At 39.7% G+C, this 23,306-nt stretch overlaps 1 long non-coding RNA gene across 1 annotated transcript in view; it reads right to left on the bottom strand.

The window, feature by feature from the left end:
* Positions 1–7,643: 7,643 nt before the first annotated feature.
* LOC124722000 overlaps positions 7,644–23,306 on the bottom strand; it is a 43,997-nt gene continuing 28,334 nt past the window's right edge. Inside the window, exon 2 of the long non-coding RNA XR_007006421.1 lies at positions 7,644–10,569. This is a non-coding gene — a long non-coding RNA (uncharacterized LOC124722000). The remainder of the gene's footprint in view (positions 10,570–23,306) is intronic.

The following is a 23,306-nucleotide window of genomic DNA, read 5'->3' as shown; positions in this document are numbered from 1 at the left end:
TTATTTTTTTCGGTGGTCGCATCACTGAACGGAAGAGCCACGAAGCTAAATCGACGAACTGCTTTACAGAGATTACAAGTGCCTGTATCCCACTACAGAAAAAGCGAAGCAAAGTAGGCGTAAAAAAAAAGGATAGACCAGGCAAGCGTCAGGCAACGTAGTATGCGTGTTGTGGTCGTCCATGTTTTATTCGTGATTGGCTGGCATCATGCAAAGCCTCCTTTCTAGAAATTCGTGCCGGCGTTCTTGCGATGAGTGCGGCGGCTGCGATACGTTACAGCCAACAAAAGACACGTCCCCCCCGCCCCCCGCCCCCCGCCCCCGGCGCGCGGGCCTCTTCTTGTGGCGCGTCGCTCCTCCCATGGCAGGCCCACTCAGCCCAGCTGAACGGAACCCGTTGCCGGCTGGCTGCGCTGCACAATGCGCCCGCTCGGCTACGGCGACGACGACGAAGACAACGATTTAAAAATTGCAGCGTCGCTTCTCGCCTTGACAAGTTGCCGCGTATAAATATCGACCGCGCGCTGCGAGGCCGCACACCTCCACTGCAGCTCGTCGCTGCACGAACTGCAGCTCGCAGAGCACACTGTGGCATTATCGCGATATGAGAACAATGAGTGCCTACTAACCGTTCAAAATCGCCGAGCGTAAAAATTCCGACAGTTTCATATTTTTCTTGCACCTCTGAAAATGCTGTATATCGTCGGATCAAATGGATACCGTTTCACATCATCTTGTAGGTCTATAGCTGCGGATACACTCCATAAGCCTCCGTGGAGTACGAGGCGGAGCGTACTTCCTACCGATATTAGCGGATTTTTGCTCTACGCATTAGCTCAAATTTCCCTTATATAGGGTGTTACAAAAAGGTACGGTCAAACTTTCAGGAAACATTCCTCACACACAAATAAAGAAAAGATGTTATGTGGACATGTGTCCGGAAACGCTTAACTTCCATGTTAGAGCTCATTTTAGTTTGTTCTTCCACCTACGCTCAATGGAGCACATTATCATGATTTCATACGGGATACTCTACCTGTGCTGCTAGAACATGTGCCTTTCCAAGTACGACACAACATGTGGTTCATGCAAGATGGAGCTCCTGCACATTTCAGTCGAAGTGTCCGTACGCTTCTCAACAACAGATTCGGTGACCGATGGATTGGTAGAGGCGGACCAATTCCATGGCCTCCACGCTCTCCTGGCCTCAACCCTCTTGACTTTCATTTATGGCAGCATTTGAAAGCTCTTGTCTACGCAACACCGGTACCAAATGTAGAGACTCTTCGTGCTCGTATTGCGGACGGCTGTGATACAATACGCCATTCTCCAGGGATGCATCAGCGCATCAGGGATTCCATGCGACGGAGGGTGGATGCATATATCCTCGCTAACGGAGGACATTTTGAACATTTCCTGTAATAAAGTGTTTGAAGTCACGCTGGTACATTCTGTTGCTGTGTGTTTCCATTCCATAATTAATGTGATTTGAAGAGAAGTAATAAAATGAGCTCTAACATGGAAAGTAAGCGTTTCCGGACACATGTCCACATAAGATATTTTCTTTCTTTGTGTGTGAGGAATGTTTCCTGAAAGTTGGCCGTACCTTTTTGTAACACCCTGTATTAATGACTCCTAGGCAGTTTGTACTATGGAGGCAGTAGAACTGTCGAAAATTCTTCCTAAGCTACCAGTTTTCAATATCTACTTAACAAAGTCGGCGAGCACTACATCACGTATCTCCCAAAGGTTACCATCTGGGTTCACGGAATACCTCCGTTCCACTTTCGTATTAATTACACAGACGTGGTGATAAATATTAGTGTGTTTAAAATCTTTCAGTTTTCAATAGGCGTACAACTTGATAAGAACTTCAAAGAATGGAGCCGTACTCTAGAATTGGATACATTAGGATCTTGTACGCAATTTCTTTTAGATACACCACACTTTCTCAGAACCATTCCTACATGCCAAAGTTCTCCATTCAACTTCCCCATTATTGACTTCACGAGTTTTCCCATTTCATACATCTTTGTCTACCTCTACATGACTATTCTGCAGTTCACACTTTAGTGTCTGTCTGGCGTACATTCACACTATTTCTCTACCGTTCCACTCTCGAACAGCTCGCGAGAAAAGCGAACACTTCAAACTTTCCCCGAGAGCTCTGATTTGTCTTATTTTAATATCAGGATGATTCTTTCTCTCTATGTACATGAGCGTCAACAGAGTATTTTCGCATTGGAAGGAGAAAGTTGATGATTAAAATTTTGTGAAAAGATTTCGGTACAAAGAAAAACACCATTGTTTAAATAACTGTCACTCCAATTCACGTATCATATCCGTGACACTCTCCACCCTATTACGCGATTGTAAAAAACGAGCTACCTTTTTTAAAACTTTTTCGATGTCCTCTGTCATTCATATCTGGTGAGGATCACACACGCACAGCAGTACTGTAGTAGAGGATGGACAAGCGTAGTGTAGGCATCTTCTGTATTAGAATTTTTGCATCTTCTTTGTCTTCTGCCAGTAAAATGTAATCTTTGGTTCGTCTTAGTTACATCATTATCTTTGTGATAGTTCCAGTTTTAATTGTGCGTAATTGTAATCCCTAGGTATGTAGTTGGGTTGACAACTTTTGCATTTGTGCGATTTGCTGTGTAACAGAAATTTAACAGATTCCATTTAATACTCATGTTGATTAACTCATACTTTTCATTATTTAGGGTCAACTCCCAGTTCTGGCCCCGTACAGATATCTTCTATAAATCATTTTGTGGTTGGTTTTCGTCTTCTGATGACTTTACTTGATAGTACATGACAGCAACATCTAGTATTTAACTATAAGAGGGCTCCAGATATTCACCACTCATCTTGTAATCGGACACTGCTGAATTACATTTATTTGCTACCTTCATTATCGAGCAGTTATCCTCAATTAAAGAGAGCTTCCATTCATTACACCAAGTAAAAATTTTGTCCATGTTTTTCATGCTGTTTTTGGGTGCATTGTCAGTTGACATTATGAATGTGCTGCTGACCATTTCATCCTTAAAAGGAAATGATGAATTGTTGTCTAAAAGAGTGAAGTTGTTACACCGTTCAAATTTTAGTACCGTCGCTCTACAGAAGCAAAAACGGTAGGGATACCGTCAACTACCTTAAAATGCTCCATATATTGCGAATGGCGCCACCAACAGACCATGACAGACTAGTTACATGAGGTGGTGTCTACAACAACATTCAACCTATTTTTGGAGAAGCGAGCTGGCTGTGATCCTACTGATAATTTACTGCTTTGCAGTATCTCTGGACGTATCTTTAACCAAACAGAACTTCCTGTACAGGATAACGTGAATAACCAAGAGTCTTGTTTGTAGGAGGATACGGATTATAATCTCTACTTGATCAAACTGTACTGTAATGGTTTTAATGAAAAAGTGATAGAAGAATATTTTGATTACACTCTTAGACAGGTAACGTAACGTAGCGAGCAGTACTGGACCACTGCCTCGTGTCATACCGCCAAACTACAGCTTTCTGCCTCTGGGATGATAGGAGGGGTTCATGGAGTATCACACGATGGGGCCGACCGCGAGCTTTCGATTCTATAGCGCCTATTTCTCATTTTCACTCGACTAGCTCTTCAGTTGTCCTTGAGATTTCGACTAGACCCTACTACATTTCTCTGACGAAGGAAAAATCTTTACCAGTAACGAGACTCCAGAGTGGGTTCTCCTACCTACACTCTTTAGTCTTCTGCCTCGCTCGGGGCCTCATTTAAGAGAATCCACTGTTTTTACAAAGACTGGATACTATAATAAGCTAAATCCAACTTCTGATTCTTTTGTCACGTGTTATCACGCTGGAAGCGTATTCAGTAAAGCCGAAATGTACATTTCCGTATCAGTCATCAAGAGCCATGCAGCAGGAGTTTCTTTCAGTCGCTACCAGAAAAATATTTCAATAATTGTGGTAGAAAGAGTAAACAACGTGGAAAAAACGGATGTAGAGCGTCCACTCCACAACCTCGCATAGCGAGATGCACCTCACGTGCGACGATCTTTATGCAGCCAAAGGAATGTGACGGTCAAGCCAGGAGTGAGCTGTGCATTTCGCTGTAAAAGGTGAACTAGATGTATCGCTAGCGGTCATCTAGTCGACCCATAAGGCAGATTTATACCGACCATAGATGCGCTTTAACCAACATGCCATCTACCTATTGAGCAACTTGCATACACGTGTGTACTTGAGCTCTATAAATCGCTGGTGATACGACTCAATCTTATTACTGTCAACATTTTAAATCCAGTTTTCAGACTTCTAACAAACGGACTCCACTGTTAACTCCACACGTGTAATTGTGAAACCAATGAAAAGACACACGATGTTACTATCAACACCAAATGAGTTGAAACAAACTGAGGTCGGTAAACGCCAGCAAAGATCCATAGTGCAGTGTGATAATTTTAGTTCTTCTCTCGAAATTCCAAATGAAATATCTCCATTGCTAAAAGCTTACACACGTCACTTGAGTAGTAGACTGCCCTGAGTACTAGAAAAGATGACAAATTATAAAGACGCACAGCATGTCTAGAAGCGGAACCACTTCCTCATGATGCTTCTAGGTGTCTGATTTTCGCTGTTTGCAGCTGATGTCTGGTACATATTAGTGCGTCCAACATAGGACCCATACATTTAAATATAACACCATTTTGATGATAATGTTGTTCAAACATTTTTGGTATCACTTCAGTAAGTTTAGTGTCAGTTTTACTGCATCTTCATTCAAGTATACGCTCAGGTTGAGTGGGTATCATAGAATATGAATCAGTTACTGGCCATAAAATCCAGGACATTTGGGCCAGTAATTATCGACTCTTAAGAAAAGTGTATTTTCCATGATAAAAAGCTCGGCTGTTGATAAATAATAGTGTCGCGAAATTCAGTTCGCGTTAAGCGAAAGTCTTGCCCTAAAAGTCATCGATCAATTAAACCAGACTGATGCTGTTTCCCTTGATTTCTAAAACCAGTACGATAACACTAAACAGTATATGAAATTAAGTTACTGTGGCACATGTACCCAAGTGTGTAACCGGATTGAAAATTTCCTCAAAAGAATAACGCGGCAAGGTATACTTGTCGGTGTGTCATCGAATTATACCAACCCAATTTTGGTTGTGCTTGTTCATTAAGGCTTCCTCGCAGGTGATTCACGAGAAAGTGCTATCCAGTTAGCTCATGACAAGTTTTTAATGTGTCACAAAACATTGTCATTTAAGAAATACAAGAAAATGCAAAGCGTACCACTAAACGGGACTTGAGCTTTGATTACAGCAATAAGAAGTAAAATACCTTCGAGTAAAACTAAATGTGGTTATGGAACGGAATCATCAGTTTTATACTCGAGTTTATAGATCCAAATCCTGTTTGAGTGTAGGGTGTAAGGGGGAACAGCAGTTAATCTACGAAATGCTTGTACGATACGTTCAGTAATAATGTGTCAGTGAGATGTGCAATGTATAACAGAAAGGCAGTGAAAATAGTCACGTGTTTGTTTTAAGAAAGTTAAATTGCCAGTCACACGTTTAAGACACGGATTTCGCTGAATATTCTCGTGTATAATCTAGTGAGGAATCTAGATATTCACTGCGATTGATACATACCGTCGTCGGTGGGATAGCGACATAGCACGAAATCTTGATAACTGAATGCTCCCAACGTACCATCCGCGGATGAAAAGATAGTACCAACACCGTACGGTAAAACGAAAGATACACCTCGTCGTTCTTTGCATGGAAATATAAAATTTAGGTAGAGGAGAAGTGTTATGGGGTAGAAACCAACCATTTGTAACACATACGTAACTAAAATGAAAATAAATGGCTGAACAACTTAAGATTCCTAACTCCCGGAAGACTTTTATCATTCTGTAAAATTATTTCGTCGGATAATGTACGCAGATGGTAGTCCCTTACGAATGTGATGTCCGATGTGAAGCGCATGGGCAGCTGTTCTTTGTGCAGCCCTCGGCCGGCGAATTGGCTGCAGTTGGGGACTGGTGTGGCCGGCGCAGCATACAGGTTTTATTGCCGAGCTCCCATTCCCTCCACCTTCTCCATCTCTTCCCCTTTTCCTTGTCTTTTTATATTCTCCGCTTTCACGTACGGCTGAGGGTATTTTAATTACCTGTACGAACAGACTTCACCTGAAATACGTCGTAGATCCACGTACCGCTGTCAGCATCGATTCAACTTGACGTCCGACATCAAAGGGTAGTCTCCTTGTCCACTTTCAGCCGTGTGTGTGATACTTGTGTACTTACTTTGCGACTCAGTATATCTTTTACGGCCACAATAAATTTGTGCCGCCTGAATTAAAATCTGACGTGATTTTAAACACTTGTGTATATGTCATTGATTTAAGTAGTTTCGATTAACTTCTGGATGTGGCCAGGTTACCAGTTCTGTAGACAGCCTAGTGAGTGACATGCTCAACCACAATCTGTGGCATTAGTCTCGATCGATGGAAGAAAAATTTTGTGTCATTTGGAAAACTCTATCAGCAAGTGTAATTAATGTTTTTAAATCTCTATATATTGTAATAATATTATTGTGTTTACCTTTTCTACATTGATTTTACTTTAATTCAGTCCAGCCTTTGCCTCCTTTGTGTATAATGATACGTAACTGTGCGACAGTAGTCGTTCAGTTCCTTTTCAGGAATAAGTGAAATATGTTATCTGCGAGACCTTTATCTTAATAAACACTTAGGAAATGTGAGCCTGCCGCCATTTCTCATGAGCTGCTTTCCATCCTGCAATTTCATTCACTTTCAAAATACTTTGGTTAAGGAACATATCAGTCCCTGCACAGCCTTCAGCACAGTTAAGTGAAAACAGTGAGGCCAAACGTATTTAAACGCTAGCTAGCTTGGCAATAAGTGTGTTGTCTCATTTACGAAAAGAAATTTGGTGGCACGTGGAATAATACATGTTAATTGTTTTTCCAAAGCATTCTTTTATGAAACACAACAGTTGATTCACATGATTAATAGTAATCTTTTGTCTCTGGTACCTACTTTTTACAGGAAAGTGGAAAGCTTTTTAATTAATAAAACCGTTGCTAGCTGTTGTCTGATGTTTTATTTGGTGTTACCCATCGCTGTTGAGTACTGTGGGTGATTTTATTAAGCAGCAGGAAAATGCTGCTCTTTGGTGATACAGGTGCGTCCGACGGTGGAATTACGATTACCAATTCTGTGCCCTGTGTAGCAATGACTGAAATACGTATATAGAAAGGATAATTGCAAATAAACGTTGTTCAAACAACCGAAATATAACAAGTACGCATGATTTTTTCCGTACATTTCTGATCTTGTATTTTCTGCATAGCCACTAGATACATGAAAATGAGTAAGAAATTTTCATTTTGTCGAAAAATGTGATGTACTGAAATTCAGTTTCCTTAGGACAACAAAAGGCGTGTAAGTGGAACAGACGTTTACCTGCTGATTCGGAGTGTGATGTGTACGTGTTAGACACCTTCAATATTGTATGCAACTGCAAATACTACTTCATCATTAAACAATGAAATGAAAAATCCTTATTACAACATGTAGTATGGTCAGACCGTACATCGTCAGGAACACATGTTTGTATTTTGGGACATAGGTACATCGAACACACAAGCAATGGCACAAAACTCCGTTGAAATCGTTATGTATTTTACATACAGAGACCACATCATATTTCTTTATCGGGTTTACACATTACAGCTATTTCACATAAATTTCGTCTGCTGACACTTAGTAGTACGTAATTCTCATTTCCTTTCTTACGCTGCAATTTTTGATTACATTTCATAAACTGTTTCTTATATGCACGAATGTTGTTTCTTTGCGTACAAAAGTGAAGGTTTCCGTGAATTATGTATTACGTATTTCTACAAAACATGGATTATGATATTCGAAGGAAGCGAATCAAAAAACTTTGATGTGAAAATACGTTTCGCTGGTTTTATTTCTTTTTCTATTTTATGTATATCTTTCAACAGCACATAAATTAACATGTTCATACAAACCATTAGGTGTTAATTAATTTGATGTTTCATTACTAAAAAGGAAAATAAAAGCGTGAGTAATGTCTAATAACTGATACCACGTGACAGCATAAAAAGTTTGTCTTCTTGTGCCACTAAATATCTGAATTATTTGAGCAATCAGAAATTACGTAATCTACTTTGATCGCGGTTTGTGTTAGATTTTATAAGGTTGCCGAAGTTGACCAATTAGTTTCAATACTCGTTACAAAACTGAATGGACTGCAACCAAATAGCTTACTGAAACCAACAAGACACAGCAAAAGCCAAACTTCACTGTTACAGTCTCTTTGTCTGCCAGTATCACCGCGCATTAGTGACAAAACAAGCTTTTTATTGATGGTATTCGATAGCTTTATTTTCATTTCGTACCCTGTTTAGAGCAAAATAAAATTCTAATATAGCCTTGAATGGCATCAGACCAAGAGCTCATTACAAAAGCAGATCTCACACTGCTGTTTGGTAATTCTCTATATCTTAGAAATATATATGTGACATTATTCCTCTTATAATAAATTTTGTACACCTTACATAATAGATGAACTTATCCTTCATACAGCGTTCGCTGGAATCAAATACGTAAACATCGATCACAACAGCACAAACAATAATTTATGTAACTAAATGCAGTACGAGGATAGCTCACTATACACGTGTCTACACATACTGACGAGTCCTCTAACGGTAGATCTAATTTTTTTTGTACTGAGTACTACTGAAGAGAGAAGAACTGTTTCAGACATGTTAATTACAACGGATGAATTCTCCAAGGAAACCATCTAAGCTTCAGGTGCATTGCAGACGACATAGGCCTTACTTATGTCACTGGTTTGGAAATAAACCGTTAATAAAAGCATCATTGCTCTCATAAAACGAATTGTAAGTTTTCCAAGTACCACGTATGATTTTTTCTTACTCAATATCGGAGAACGAAGTAAACGTGAAGAAGCATTTTCCTAAGAGAGGTGTCATAAGAAATACGTCAGCTACAAGTAAATTCGGTTAAGATGGTTGTGCTTCGACGTAGAATATTAATTCATACGCCTGCAACATAGGAAAAACATGTTCTAAACCAACTGATAATAGCGCTAGTTTTTGAACACGTTCACTTTTTAAGGAAGTAGCAAGCGAACGACAGGTTATGCGAGTATTAGTTTTGGTCTAGTATGTGATTACTATCAACTTTTTGAAAAGTGCAAATATCACCCTTTACCTGCAGAAGCCACTGGGAATCCAACACATCTGCAGTTAACACACAGTTCGTTGCTTCGTCTACGTACTCAGTACAAATGTTTCTTTTTATGTAACAAGCAAATTTCGACTGAACAACTTTCACCTAATACTGGTTTACAAAATGTTTACACGTTACAAATTCACAGAAAATTATTTTTAAGATGTCATGTTCATGCTTAATTAATTCACATCTTATGTCACTAATCAAAGGTCCTATACACAATACACTCGCGATTTTCTAGTGTTATGTTTTGACAGCGAAATTTCTAAACGAGACTTCACTACGGAAGCAGCGTCCTCCTCTTTATGACGGCAGTGTTCCTAAACGAACGATTAACTACTTACGTCATAGTTCCTGAACAAAATATCGTTGTTTATTTGTAGTTCATTTTAGGTGTTCGTGTTTTACGGCTCAATTGACGCTGTGTTACGTATTTTTTCAGCTTAACGACCATGCCGTAGCGAAACAGTGTCATTTCCTCGTACATTACAAATTCCGTCTACAAATTACGAATAAAACTTCCAAAATAACACTCATTTTTCAATATTTTCAATGCCAGATTTCTTTGATTCTTTTTACTCCGTTACTTTTTATTGTTGTTATTGGCGTACCTAGACGGGCACGACATAATACGTACAGTTATAGCTTGAAAATGCGTTGCATAGTGCTTCTCAGACATCACTGTTTCGTAAGCAGAGTAACGTGGAACCTTTGTCTGAAATCTAATCACATCAGTGTGGAGAAGTCCTCACACAAAACTGTTTGTGCTGAAATTGTTAGATTCAGCCAACCATCCTCCGAAGAGCGATGAGTTAACCAGTAGTCGATGCGGAACAGCCGAAAGTGTGTCGGTTACATTTCAGTTCACATTTCTCCCACGGCACTGTTCGAGGACTTCTAGAAAAACACTTCATCCTCTTTTACGCACACAATAATAGAGCAAACACGACGATTGTCTTCCGAAACGAAAGTAACATTCACTAAAAAAAAATTGAACATTTACACACCAGTGTTTCTTATTCTACAGCAGGCTTGCGACTCGCTTGTCACCGATAGGTAAGAGAAGATCCAAGAGCACGTAACACGAGAACTGATGAGTTGAACTTAAACGGCGGCTGGCGCTGCTCTAGGGACGGTAACTGGGGCGCCCACTCCGGCCGGCTCCAAACTGCTGCTGCTGCTGCTGCTGCTGCTACGTTCCCGCGGTGTCACCGTTAAACAGCAGGCCACACCCTGCAACACCACAAACAGCCGTTACACTTAATTCACAAAAACTTAATTCTAATTATTCAATGGGCTGCGTCTTTGCAGCTTAAAAAGTCACAGTATGAAAAACTGTGTAATATGTTTAACAATATTTTGTCTTTGAAGTAAATATGTTCTATAATTTGCATATGGGTTCAGTGTTTTGCTGTGCAGAATAAAACCAAAACAACTGACAAAAATATTTTCAATTGACGCGAATAATTTGTGCCTAGTTCTGTATAAACACTATAAGAAACAATAAGTAACTGTAAAAAAAAATTATCTCCATCAGTTATTGTACTGCTAATTGCATCGTTCTATAGGTATCTTGTTCGTATGGAGAAGAACCACAGAAAAAATCGTGCAAATACTGTGAAGCACCCGAATATAATCTTCCACAGTATATCGTGTATTTTCAATATATTTGCGTTTTTTATTTATTGAGAATTTTTATTCCAGATCTTACCTAAGTATTACGGTCATGGTTCTACTATCAAATCCATGGACACATATTCGTAAAATTTTGCGAACTTCCTCTGATTTACCCTACAGCCATATTGTGGCGTGCAGTGTCCCCGTCGTAATGTGTCAGGCTCCACAGAAACAACGTAAAATTACTGTAATAAGTTTTAAATGTTTCAATATTTTAGCATAGTATCCCTAATTGAAAAATGTTTGACTTCTCATTATTTGTCTGGAAATCACGCGTTTTCTAAATGTTCGAGATAAGGTTCAAAATGGTTCAAATGGCTCTGAGCACTATGGGACTTAAAATATGAGGTCATCAGTCCCCTAGAGTTAGAACTACTTAAACCTAAATAACCTAGGGACATCACACACATTCACGCGCGAGGCAGGATTGGAACCTGCGACCGTAGCAGCAGCGCGGTTCCGGACTGAAGCGCCTAGAACCGCTCGGCCACAGCAGCCGACTCGAGACAAGGAAGCAAGGGCAGTTATACTATATTAACAATGCTGGTGACAGAAATCGACCACTATCTATAGACTGATATGACTTGGTAAAACAACGGAATAATCGAAATACCTAGACAGGGATCTGAACCAAGTCCTAATGGATGCAAACCCAGTGCCTTACTCTCTATACTACCTCAGTCGAATCATTGAAAATATAGGATCATCAGTATTCTTCAAAATAAACCCACGCTTCGACTTTATATTTTGGTTTGTACAATCTTATGACATATTTTATTCTAGACGAAGATGTTGCAGTCACCAGAAACAAAATATAAACTTCAAACCGAGAAAAGGTTATTCAGTACATTCTTGCATCACTAACCTATGACACCTGCTTTCAAACATTTAATTCATATTTTTATATTATTATTTTCTATTCTTCATATTGCACATTTGGAATCTATTCTCCAAGTCGTTTCCTATTTTCAGTAAAGAAAATTCGTGTTAAATCAAGTTTGCAGTCATATCTGTCGTCTCCTCAGTTTTCATTGCATTGATACATTAGGAACGGCACATCTACTTTGTCAACGATACTGAACAGAGAGGTAGAAGCTGCTTCACGTCATAATCCGTAATTTAATGTTACTACTCGTCTTACTACTCATCTCGTTAAAATTACTTTAGTAGCCATTTCTGAAAAATTTGTAATATGCATTTGTTATCTTTCAGGAACATGTTACGAATATACAGGTTGTTAAGAATTTCTAAAATACCTGCACTGACCGAGTAGCAAATAGTTTTCTGCCAAGCAGCTAGTTACTGCGGTGTCACAAACTAAGGAACATTATGTTCGGTTATTGACATCACCCGCGGAAAATTGAAGAGGTTTACAAATATTGGGTGGTAAATTTGTTTAAAAAATTGTTAGTATGTTTGGCAGATGTTAGGAACACCATCAGCTCGACTTCTACGTATTTTCTTATTTTCAATCGCACGAAACCTTGGAAAACAGGACTGGTATCTTACACAGCTCATTCAATACAAAGTGGTACAACTGCTTTGTCAATTCATTGTATGAGGTACATTAGTTATTCATCGAAACAGAGTGTTCTGTAGAGCAGTTACGTAACTACTAACTACACTCGTTGCATTTACTTCACAGATACATTTTTTTAAAAGTAGAAAGGAAAATGGAAGCAAGGAAAATAGTCAGTTGTGATATTACCTATTCCCGCTGAGTAATCCGTAATTTCAGTGCACACGTGAATTAAAATCCTAGTACATACGTTGTATTTATGGTACAAACGACAAGCAGTTGTGACTTTACCAAAGTGAAGAGATGAAACGAAATTCAACAAGTAAAGGTCTTTGAAATGTAAAGCGATTTTGTAGCGTCGTAGCGGTCTACCTAACTCCAGAGATTACCTATTGGTATATAAAAGTGAGTTGAATTAACACACGGCAGTTAAAAATCATAAAAATTTTTGTCCTTTGCGGAATGACTGAAACGTAAGTGATTAACTATAAGAATAGACGCCATACGTTTATGCATACCATGGCGAAATAATGAATTCTATTGAATGACTTCATTTCTTCGACTTGTCATCTAAAATTACGCTGCGCTTTCCAACTAAAATCACCCTGAAAATTTGCACCACCTGAAATAAGCATGGGCAACAACTGATTTCACCATCTGGTGTTTTGGACTACCACAGCTACAACAGTTGAGGACATATTAAATGATGCTACAGTATAGAGAATTCCAGCATATATCCACTGGTGCCATCAGACATGCGGGCTAAAAGATATATTGTTGGTTTGGGTCGACAGCATTAGTACGAATGAAGATCTAATCTATGGCCTCAACATCTTCAGGTATCAATTCGTTGTATGTCAAATGTGTTAATCTACATTTTTGATTGCTGAAACATGGATTATGATTTATCAGAAATACTTTTCAAGGTCTCTGGGTCCTTTATGATCTTTTCTGGGCGAGAGAACAACATACTCGTCAGGGGCTTACGTCTAAAATACCTACTTTATAAGTTGTCCGGTGACACTTTTAATGTCATACTGACTTGACATATTTAAAGCAATCAGTATGTGCAGGAACACCCATCAATAACCGTTTGTATAGGAATTCACATCGTACTGGTTCACAGTAGCCATTCAGAGACTAACTTCTTGTCTTTTAGAAAGTCTTTCACATAAATTACTTCTAAGCGAATTCCAGGATGGTTCCCTTTAGAAGACAACTGCCCTTTGCTTCTCTACCCTTGTGCAGTCCGTCACGAAACATCTATTCGTCGACAAACGTTGAACTCCAATATTCCTTTCATTCTTTATGCAACCAGTGAAATAAAGTCGTCTAAAAGTGTAAGTGAAGGTTCTTTTTGTGATAAATCTATTCGTCTCTCGAAACCAATAAAAGGATTATAATTTTTTACACACCACAAAAATACCTTCAAGTTTTAAGAATTTTCATTTATCTCGTGCTAATATTGTCACCTCGTAGGTGATATTTGGTTCATCATAAGGCAACTAGATTGTAAAGACCAAAGGTTCAATCACGTCTGTAATATAATATGGTCAAGTAGAAACAGTGAATCTAATGTTGCTGTTCAGTGGAGCAACTAATTCTTTCAATAAACTGATAGCAGCAAACTGCTTTCAGTATTCAACTACACCACTCCACATTTCACATTAGTGACAAGGGAGATTCTTTCATTCTTCGATTGTAGGTTGTGAGAAGTCATAAAGTGAAACAAGATTAAACTTTCTTGGTGAAAAAGAATGGGAGATTGGAGTTTAACATCCTGTTAATCTCTCAGAATTACTTAGGCCCAGATTGTTTTGCAGTCTCCTGCACACCTCCAGTAGGTCTTCTGAATGACGACCACTGTCGCCAGCTAGCAAGAATATTCTGCTGTGCCACGACATTCAACACTGTTTAATTGAGTCAGATTCTGGCTTCAGACCTCATATGGCTTCTCTAAAATATTTACGATAATATATTGAGCTCTATTAATGATGTCTGTTGCTCAAACTGGCGTTTGTCGCGGTATGGGTGCCGGTGCTACGACAGAAGGAAGGGGCACAAGCTTGCAGCATACAAGGATGGAGAACGGAACCGGCCGTGTCCTTTGTTAGGAACCATCTGGACGTCCGCCTTAATTTAGGGAAAACACTTTCTAAGTTAAGATAGGGTTGGTACCTGTGCTGTGATTAGTAAGGTGGCCGAGCAGGGTGGCGTAGTGGGTAGTACTCGCATTCGGGAGGACGACGGCTCAATCCCGCGTCCGGCCATCCTGATTTAGGTTTTCCGTGATTTCCCTAAATCGTTTCAGGCAAATGACGGATGATTCCTTTGAAAGGGCACGGCCGATTTCCTTCCCCATCTTTCCCTCATCCGAGCTTGTGCTCCGTCTCTAATGACCTCGTTGTCGACGGGACGTTAAACACTAATCTCCTTCTCCTTCACTAGTAAGCTGCGCACTGTTGATTCTGCTGAATTACAAGGAGAAGCGAGCAGATGGTGATTTGCAGTCCCGAGTTTGTGCCCACTGCGCCCAGCTGATGATTGGTGTTATCTAGGAGAAAGGCCGCACCGAGCAACTTGCCAAAGCACGGGCGTCAGTCACGTAACGACTGTGCCACAGTTGAGCTAGGACGCGGCCACGATAACACTGCGTGCCGTACCGACCCAACTTCTACAACTTTATCACTCACACGTTCCTATGCCGTAGGTCTGTGATGACTTTTTTAAAGTCTTGGAATACAAGACTGCCTCTAGCGGCTCTAGAAACTTCAGATTTTTCTGTATGTTATCCCTAAGCCTCACGTAAAAGAAATCATACATTATCGTGACTTTGTCGTTCTTTGCCTGTACACCAGAAATTTCAAAACAGTAGCAATTTTGGTAAGTGTCAAGAATTCATCACTTGGGATACTAGCGTCTCCAGTATAATGATTAAAAATCAAACCACCGCGCGGAAAGGGTGCCAGTTTGCTACCCTTCCGGACAATTTATAGTTTCCTTCGAGTATTTTTCCTAATTTTTTGCCTCTTCTATATCGATTTCGCTTAACTAAAATTGAGATTATTACTAACGAAGTCTAAATTTTTAAATGCAGTGTAAAATAATACCACAAGAGAAACACCGGTTGAGTTGTGTATAAATGTATGTTAAAATCCGTGTCAAAGAATCCTCCAAAGTAATTGGAAGACAATATGACTTAAAAATACGTAAAAATCGAGCTGGCGAAAAACTTCAGATTGATAACTAAATTCAGTTAGGTTTATCCCTAGAACTGCGCGTCTACGGATATAACCTTTAGGACTGGTTTTAGAAATCCGTAAAAGTTATAAGTTACACATAAGGTTTTACTTGTTCCAAACTGCAACTAGTTTCAAGTTATTATTATTAACTCATCTTCACATGTTTGTACGTTGACAGAGCCATGTATTTTTTTTTTCTCCACAGAATCGTGTGGCAATTTCGCCCAGAATTTGTTTTACTCATTTCTTAACGATCCTAAGAGGAAAACCTCAACAACTGCGTCATGTGCCATCGTAGATTTACCGAACAAGGTGGGGAAAATTTAGTGAAGAAACAATTGTTCTGGACTGGTTGTATTTTTAATCAATAAGTTATATGTGGTGTCACCGCCAGACACCACACTTGCTAGGTGGTAGATTAAATCGGCCGCGGTCCATTTAGTACATGTCGGACCCGCGTGTCGCCACTGTGTGATCGCAGACCTAGCGCCACCACAAGGCAGGTCTCGTGATACGAACGAGCTCTCGCCCCAGTTGTACGACGACATTGCTAGCGACAATACGGACAAAGCCTTCCTCTCATTTGCCGAGAGACAGTTAGAATAGCCTTCTGCTAAGTCCATGGCTACGACCTAGCAAGGCGCCAATTGTAAGAGTGCATGTATCTTACGAGTCGCATTTGTATAGTCAAGAGAGATGTATCACAAGTCCCAGACAGTAAAGTTAAGTATAAAGCAGCTACGTACTTTTCTTGCTACCATTCAATAGTTATCCTGTTCCAGACTTGACGCCCGTCGGCGTGTGTGTACGCGTGCCTTTCAATCGGCTACTTCAAGTGGCGTAACAGTCTTGTTACGTCACTACATTATAAAACAAAATAACCATACTTGTCGTTTCCGGAAACCAAATCTATAAGTTAATTCAATTTAAAATCGATTATCGACGAATAATTCAGGAAACATTCGTACCCAATTAAAAGCTCTAAAATATTTTAGATAACAGTAAGAAGTGAACTATATTTACGCTTTTCGTTATATAATCAAATTATGTATGTTACAGCGTGACTTATTCAGTTCCTTTATTGGATAAATAGCCTCCAGAATGTTGTTTGGACGGAGCGAGGTGGCGCAGTGGTTTGCACACTTGACTCGTATTCGGAAGGACGACGGTTCAAACCCGCGTCCAGCCTTCCTGGTTTATATTTTCCGTGATTTCCCTAAATTGTTCCAGGCCAATTCCGGGATGGTTCCTTTGAAAGAGCACGGCCGACTTCTTTCCTCATCATTCCCTAATACGATAGGATCGATGACCTCGCTGTTTGGTCTCCTCTCCCGAATCAACCAACCAACCAATGTTGTTTGGTATCTCATTGAAGGTGAATTCACGAGTTACGAAAATGTAAAAGCAACGAGTGTTTTTACATCGACTAACTATTTCGATCATCAAATTTTCTGTAGTTGTAGCTCTATAAACTCTGTGTACGCCCTATTTTAGCATCGCCAACGACAATGGTATTAATTTGTAATGCGTGGAGCGATTACAAGATTGGAAGTGGCAGTATGTGGATACAGAAATACTTTTCGAGTACAGTATTGTGCTATACACTTTTCCACTATCCTAACAGTTTATTTTACAGATAGCAAAATATGGCACGGGTAGGGTTGACGCACAGGCTATAAAGTCTACTTTGACCCACTGAATTGTCTTCTCTTGTAATGTAATGAAGGTAAAATTTGTTATCTTTGCTGATAAATGAAGGGAAAAAATTGAAATCGGATGTTATATGGCACATATAAGTACTAGCCACTCACTACTCCACAAGTAAACGTTCAAATACCAGTGTAAATAATGTAGGTATATATTTCATGAGCACCGACTGAAATATAAATACACTTTTGATTACAACTGACTATAAATAAAAACATTGATAAAGAACTACGATAAATGAAATGTAGAATAAGAATAACTAATGAAAGACGTAATAGTGAGCATTTTTTCCAGTTATGTATTCAAATTAGTAAGTAAAAATAGCGATAATCATGTGGAGAACTTCCATAGAACTTCCAAAGATTTGGATATATGCACAGTGTACAGGCTGTCACATTAACTGAGGCTGAGTAGATTCACGGCAATGCCTGGAAATTTTCTGATCGGTCAGGATTAATTTAGCCCGCATGACGTTATTGATAACAAAATAAAAGTAAAGAGTTGGATATCATTCAGAGGGAGATTTGTTGAATCACTTAAATTATACTTGGATCTATCAGAAAGAGGTGTAGCTACACAGTTATCGAAAATTAAAGGTGGTAGAACTACTGACAGCAGACTTTGCAGAAAATCTTTTGAATAAAGATGTGAAGTGTGAGTGACCATACATAACTGAAATATTACCCTTTTTTAAACTTTATGTACTTTCATTGCAGTACGCTGGTCATGTAGTCCCGTGTAGCTCTGTATCTGGATTAGCTGGTATTATCTACACATGTTTAATACTTTATTACGACTATGCTTGTACCATAACTTCGATGATTCTTTTATCAAACTGTTCTCATTAATTTATAAATGTATCCCAAATCTTTCCCTTATATTATTTCATGCGAATTTTCTCTGAACACCTATGCCATTAGAGGTTCCTCTTTGTCCCAACCACTATTCGAGGTAGTGTCTGTCACATATTTCTTCTGAAATCAGTTTCTGTGGAGAACTCGTAAATTATTTAATACCACCCCAAGTCACTTTAAGACGAATGCCGCATTTTCGGTGGACCTGAATTTCCTTTCTTAACCGAATTAACCCTTCGTCATTAATAACTTCGACATCAACGAGACGTTACATTTAAGGTGTCCTTGTTTTGCACTGGCATATCCTTAGTCTTTTGTCGGACGTAGTTTTATTTTTATCGAGGGATGGTTAAAATACGAAATCTAATTTCGTATGCAATAAATATCATGTAATAATCTAAAGAGCTGTAGTCATATTTCATTCGGTTGCTGCGATTTCTGCCTTTGTTTCGCCATCTTGTTGAAGCGAGCATTTTACAATGGCCGTGAGGTACCGTCGATACGTATGTCCACGGGGCGCAGTAGTCGTGCACGCGAACACAAGAGCAGCAGGAAAAACGACAAACAGTTCCGAGGGCAGAGGCAGAGGCGGGGCTCGAATTGCTGGAGGTCGCACGGCAGCCAAAGATCGCCAGATAAAAGCCAGCAGTAAATCCAAGGCTCCACCGAGGCCGGGAACGCCCGCCTCCCGCGATCCGCACGCGTAATGTGCGCCACGGATAATAAGGGGAGACGCTTCCATAGACGCGCAATCGTCTAGTTCCCCATACCGTGACCAGCGATCTAGCCATACGGCCAACAGACTGCTTAAGCTGCCACTCGATTAGGAAGGGTGTCTCCGAAGCAAAGTGGTTGCGTACGGGAGACCAAATCGAGACAGTCGTTTCTCCATACTGGTGCGGAAACGGTCTCCAATATTTGATCGCGACTCGGTAGCAATCCAGATTTGTGTTTACCACTATTGCACTTTCACTCGAACTGGCCTATAAACAATAAAATGTAATCTTCACATTATACAGGAAAACGCTTGTAGATTACAAAATGATTCGGAATTGTGCGCTGCCACTGAAACGTAAAAAAAAAAAAAAAAAAAAAAAATTGATTTCAGTTGTGAGCCTAGTTTTTTGACCTGTCTGTAATGATCTTGCACTAGTAGTGTTAGGCTCCGTCACAGTGTCAGGTAAACTGTTGTATCGCGTTGGTCTACCAACACGAGGAAGCCCAGAGGTTTCCAAAGAGGGCAAATTGTCGGTGTCCGGATGGTCTGTGCATTGCTTACTACAGTGGTAAATCTACTATCTGTATCTGGCGGTGTTATATCTAGTGACATCACAGCCTGTGGAGATCAATAAGAAATTCTATATACTAACACGGCAGTGGGAGAAAAAGTAAATTTATTGTAACGGTAAAGGTTGCTAAACGTGACTGATATTAGCGACTGCTGAGCGTCATATGCACCTATCGAACGCAGTGCCAATGAAAACAATGCGATGAGTCACTATTGACAAATCTTTTGTAAACTAAGTATACGTAAAATAAGAGATTCATTAGGGACATTTCGGGACATGAGTGAAAGGTCTAGACTACCGCCGGCTGGTGCGGCCGAGCGGTTCTCGGAGCTACAGTCTGGAACCGCGCGACCGCTACGGTCGCAGGTTCGAATCCTGCCTCGGGCATGGACGTGTGTGATGTCCTTAGGTTAGTTAGGTTTAAGTACTTCTAAGTTCTAGGGGACTGATGACCTCGGATGTTGAGTCCCATAGTGCTCAGAGCGAATTTGAACCATTCTAGACTACCGACCAACGGAAAAGACACATGTAAAGTGTAGTGGAACAATGTTACCTATTGCAGGATATGTTTGCATGTAGAACACAGGAGACGAAGCGTAACTTCCACCAACTGTGAAGCGTGCTGGAGGTTCTGTAACAGGTTTGGGCGGCTATATTATAGTAAGGAAAGGCAACCGATAACACTTATGAAACCAGTTTAGTTATGCACCCCTACAGGGGATTGCATTTCCCAGAGTGATAACGCCTTTATTCACAAGGTGGGAAGTATCCGATATTGCTTCCTTATCACAAGGAACCGGAACAGCCTCTTAGACATGAATTTTATAAAATAACGTTTATAACTATTTGGGATACGTGTGTATCGTTATGATGAGATTTCGTGTCGCCATAAACATCAAATGTAATTCTAAATGTGTAGTCCACTTTTTTTCATACAATCCATTCTACATCCTTATCTAATTAATATTCTATGATCAATATTGATAGCTTTACCACTCTGGTTCGCGAATTTTTCGTAAGTGACAAGTAATTTGTTACGCTTTGTTACTCGAAGAATTTTAATCCGTTTTTGGAGGAAACCAGTTTCAATAAGACGAGATTTTCTGTTGAAATGTATCCACAAACAATAATTGTGAAAATTGGATCAATTTTTTAAATTTCACCATCATTGCAATAATAATTAAAAGTGACTGCTCGAGGGAAAAATGCCAATACATAAGCCAGTCGTAGCAACATAGTTCTTAAAACGTATGGATATCCACTAATATAAGTACCTAATTTACTCACTTCTCTGGCAGTGTTTTGTGTAATTGATATTATTTACTTATTCGAACTGATTTTGAGCTACATATTGTGATTTCGCATAAAATCTGTAGTGATGAAGTGTTCTACATTGGACCGGTTGGCGTGGCCGAGCGGTTCTAGGCGCTTCAGTCTAGAACGGCGCGACCGCGACGGTCGCAGGTTCGAATCCTGCCTCGGGCATGGATGTGTATGATGTCCTTAGGTTAGTTAGGTTTAAGTAATTCTAAGTTCTAGGGGACTGATGACCTCAGATATTAAGTCCCATAGTGCTCAGAGCCATTTGAACCATTTTGTTCTACTTCGCGCAATCGAAGACATATTTTTGGGGTCCGATACTTGACATCATTATGTTTCTGGCAGCTTATTGTGATATTTTTTCCGTAATATCCACAGATCACTCCTCAGAACCTGATTTCAGCCTTGCTGTTCAGCAATCTTGGAGTGACATCTGCACTGTTTCTAATTTATAATTACGAAAATGCGTTTGTGCAATATGAAACTACTTTTCAATGGGTAAGATAATATTGTTCCAGTTCCATGTTAAAATTTTTTTGTTTTTATTGACGTCCAAATCCTATCATAGTTTACAGTGGCGTTCGAAAATCGTCCGTGAACGTAACTAAAGGAAATGAAATAATCTCCAATTTTTTTTATTGGAGTCTTGTGTTTTACCATTGCGCCTCTTCACTTGTTCCAGAGGATGTATCCACAACGAAATATTTTTCTAAACTTTATTAACCTAGTTTCATTTCCGGTTATTACAAGTAATAATGATACAGAACGACCTTGTTTTATCTATTTGTTGCAACAATCGCCTTCATGAAAATGATTTTTAGTGATGGTAATGCGTTTGCGCCAATTGTATGTAGGTTCAAAACGCTGTGATAGAAGAAATTGTCATCTTCGTGATTTGGGCGGCAAAACAAGGCTTAGGTGTTATCTACAGTTCATGAAGTGGGTAATACTCAGTAAGGCTTATTTTCGACAGGTTACCGCAATTGTTGAAGGCAGTTACTGATAAATCGGAAGTTTTAAATCCAAGTTAAAGGATTTTTTTCAGAATAAACTCCTTCCGTGTCATACTAGAGTAGTTTAGTTCCACTAAATTATGGGGATGTAATTTACTGAAATAAATAGAATGGAGTACTTTACACTCCCCTGATTTCTATGGCAATTGTAAATTAGTAAAATGCTTTGATAAGTACAAAATCTGTTCACGCAAAGCTTATACAGGTTTGTTTATATAATCCAGTCAACCTGATCAAGGTTTCCCATGTTTTTCCTTAAAATTTCAGTCGAATACCAGGTTGATTTCCATTAACAGACTATGGCTGGCGATTTCCCATTTCCTTGCTCCTTAGTAAAACTTCTAAATGGCATAAATTGTTATACAGTATTCTGTGGTAATGTCGCTGACGTAGATCACCTCTTACATAAAAAATACTTAAATAGGCTTCTTATGCAGAAAGAACTGAGCAGCGACTTTGAACTGTGTCGTCTCGAGAAGACGTTATTACTATGGTTGTTTGAAACAGCTAAGTTCTGTTCAAAAATGGTTCAAATGGCTCTGAGCACTATGGGACTAACATCTGAGGTCATCAGTCCCCTAGAACTTAGAACTACTTAAACTTAACTAACCTAAGGACATCACACACACCCATGCCCGAGGCAGGATTCGAACCTGCGACCGTAGCGCTCGTGCGGTCCCAGTCTGAAGCGCCTAGAACCGCTCGGTCACGAAAGCCGGCTACTGAGTTCTGTAAGCCACACTTACAGACGAACGACCGAACTAGAAGAAACATAGTAAATATTGCTCTAATATAAGAGACTCAGTAGAGTGTAGTTTGTCACCAGAAGAAAGAGGGATAGTTGTGGTAGAAAATCTGCAGACTGTGGAACCATGAGCTTCCTATTCTGAAAGTCGAGTTACGGGTCACGGTACAACGTCCCACAAACTCCATGACGATCACAGAGGAATGAAATACACTTTTTCGAATTAGAATCGCTAGGATTGAGATCAGTTACAGCCAATGATTATGAGTCCTAAACGAAGCTATAAGAAATAAAATATCGAAACGGGGTGAACCTTAGGAGCAGTTATTATTTTTTAGTACGCTATCTTTCCCTAGAGACGGTGTGAGAGCGCTTTGTTTATTGTGCGTCTTTCAGTCACAAAACAAACCGGTACCTACCCGCTTCTCTAAAAATGTGATATTTTCCTTAATTGTGTGAGAACTATAAAGTACGCTGGGGAATGATAATCGCCCAAAAATGACCGTGCAGTCCTGTATCAAACGAATTACCAACTACTTAGTGAGAGAGAGTAAGAATAGTATTTCAGAATGTCCTATTTCAATTCCATTTCATTTTCCCGGTG

This window comes from Schistocerca piceifrons, chromosome X, assembly GCF_021461385.2.
Source record: "Schistocerca piceifrons isolate TAMUIC-IGC-003096 chromosome X, iqSchPice1.1, whole genome shotgun sequence".
NCBI lineage: Eukaryota > Metazoa > Arthropoda > Insecta > Orthoptera > Acrididae > Schistocerca > Schistocerca piceifrons.
The sequence above is the reverse complement of the archived record's forward strand: the minus strand, read 5'-3'. Positions and strand labels throughout refer to the sequence as shown.